This window comes from Octopus bimaculoides, chromosome 3, assembly GCF_001194135.2.
Source record: "Octopus bimaculoides isolate UCB-OBI-ISO-001 chromosome 3, ASM119413v2, whole genome shotgun sequence".
NCBI lineage: Eukaryota > Metazoa > Mollusca > Cephalopoda > Octopoda > Octopodidae > Octopus > Octopus bimaculoides.
In genome coordinates this window covers 16045995-16048839 of record NC_068983.1, presented here as the reverse complement: position 1 = coordinate 16048839, position 2845 = coordinate 16045995, and the positions used below count along the sequence as shown (strand labels likewise).

Sequence of the window (2845 nt, the reverse complement as noted above, 5' to 3'; positions counted from 1 at the left end):
GCTTTTCATCCTTTCGGGATCGATAAATTAAGTACTAGTTGCGTACTGGGTCGATTTAATCGACTGGCCCCCTCCCCCAAAATTTCGGGCCTTGTGCCTAGAGTAGAAAAGAATATTATTGAAGGCGTCGAGCTGGCAGAAACGTTAGCACGCCGGGCGAAACGCTTAGCGGTATTTCGTCTGCTGTTACGTTCCGAGTTCAAATTCCGCCGAAGTCGACTTTGCCTTTCATCCTTTCGGGGTCGATGAAATAAGTACCAGTTACGCACTGGGGTCGATATAATCGACTTTATCCGTTTGTCTGTCCCCTCTGTGTGTAGCCTCTTGTGGGCAGTAAATAAATAAGAAACAATAGCACGTCGGGTGAAATGCTTAGCGGTATTTCGTCTCCCGTTACGTTCTGAGTTCAAAAACCGGGCCTTGTGCCTAGGGCAGAAAATATTAATATATATATATATATATACACATATGTACACATACATATATATACACATACATATAAACATACATGCATATATTCTGCTCTACCTTCATACCGATCCATGTATTGTTAGTGAAACTGTGAAAACGGAAACCATTTAGAAACCCATCGAATGGATTCCACCTGGAATTCAAATGTGCAGCCTCGTCACACTGATTCTGTCATGTTAAGGTTACACACCTCTTCGGAATACTCAACCACTTACACGCTAAGGCAAGCAAACAAACACTAGGTCGATTCGTTGATCAAACAGTTTAAATACTCTTCGATGGAGACCTGTCATTATGAATACATGCGTGTACGCGATCGCACGTGTGTATATATTTGTATATATATATATATATATATGTAGGTGTGAATATACTAATTTGTCTATAATCATATAATAGGCAGTGGCATTGCATGAAATAAAATCTGTTAGCAGAATTGTGTTAACATCTTAGTTTCACTTCCTGATTGTTGCAGTTCCATTTTTACACAAGCTAAATCTATCACTGGAAAATATACGTATGGCGCTTTCCATGTGAACATTTTTTAAAGTTTAAACTTTTTACGACTATTGACATCTTGTTTTCTCATAACTGACTATTGATGTATTATTTACAACTGACTAATCATATCATCATAAACGACGGTGTATTGGCATCATATTTACTAGTGATTATTGACATTATAATTATAAGTGACTGTGTATTAACATCATATATATATATATATATATATATATATATATATATATATATATATATATATATATATATATATATATATATATATATATATATATATATATATCTAGTGATTATTGATATTATAATTACAAATGACTGTATATTGACATCATATTTACAAGTGACAGTTGACATCATGATTATAGGTGACTGTATGGACATCCTTACAAGTCAATATTGACATCATAATTACAAGTGACTGCGCATTGACTTCATATTTACAAGTGACTATGATATTATAATTACAAATGACTATATATTGTCATCACTTACAAGTGACATTTGACGTCATGATTACAGGTAACTGTATATTGACTTTACAAATGACTGTGTATTGACATATTATTACATATGACTATTGACATCATGCTAACGGACGAAAATACAGTTAATATTTAATATTTGGAAGGCGGCGAGCTGCGAGAATCGTTACCGCGTCGGGAAAAATGCCTAGCGGCATTTCGTCCGTTCTTACGCTCTGAGTTCAAATTTCGCCGAGGTCGACTTTGCCTTTCATCCTCTCGGAATCGATAAAATAAGTGCTACTTGAGCATTGGGGTCGATGTAATCGACTTACACCTTCTCCCGAAATTGCTGGTCTTGTGCCAAACCTTAATATTTGATTCAAATGTAAACGTTGTGTAAATGTAAATATTAAACTTATTTTTCATCCTCAAAGACGAACTTTATTAAATAGTCTGAAAACTTATGTACTTATTAACATCACAACAGAAATATTTAAACATATGATTGCTTGTGTTTCTTCCATGGATGGACCCCATGAATATCAAATCATTCATAGAATGATTCTCCAGAAGTCAGTCACCCATGGTTGGATGTTTCGTATGTCAGCGATTCATGGATGAAGTCTATGTTAATCAATCACCCGTGGATGGATGATCCAAATGTCAATCAATCATCCATGGGCATGTCCCACACTCGTCAACCATCCATGAAATCATTCACCAGAAATCAAATATCCATGAAGGATTAATCTCCAAGATGATAATCATCCATGCAATGATCCTTGAGAAGTCAACTACCCATGAATGATTCCCTCAGATGTTAACCATCTACGGATGATTTGACAGAGAATTAACAATCAATCGAATTGGTAAATCGTTTTTGTTGATTGATTGAAATACTTTGATTATTTTCGATTATTGCAATTTAACTTCATGTCGGCACTAACCATGCAAGGCAATGATCAAAGCGCTTCAGTTATGACTACTCCGTTTTATTTTTTAGACAACATTAAGAAATATATTCTTCATAGCTGCTTCTCATTTTTTAGCTGGAAAAAATGTAGTTTGCGGAGAATTTAGGTGCCATTTCTAGCAGGTTTAGCTATTATGTAGACATCTTACCTTTTCGTCTATTTGGTGCGGGCACGTGTCAGCGTGTGTGAGTGCAGTAACACACACACACATATATATATATATATATATATATATATATATATACATACATACACATGTGTGTGTGCGCGTGCGTGTATGTGTGTGTGTAATATGTACATATATATATATATATATATATATATATACACACACACACATAGATCTATCGATCTATCTATCTCTCTATATACATACATACACAGGGAAATAAAAAGAAAGATGTAAATAAAAAC

General features: G+C 34.8%; 1 protein-coding gene across 1 annotated transcript in view; it reads left to right on the top strand.

The window, feature by feature from the left end:
- The window catches only part of LOC106879269 (homeobox protein GBX-1), a 53040-nt gene that overhangs the window by 1188 nt on the left and 49007 nt on the right, over positions 1-2845 (top strand). The window lies entirely within an intron of this gene.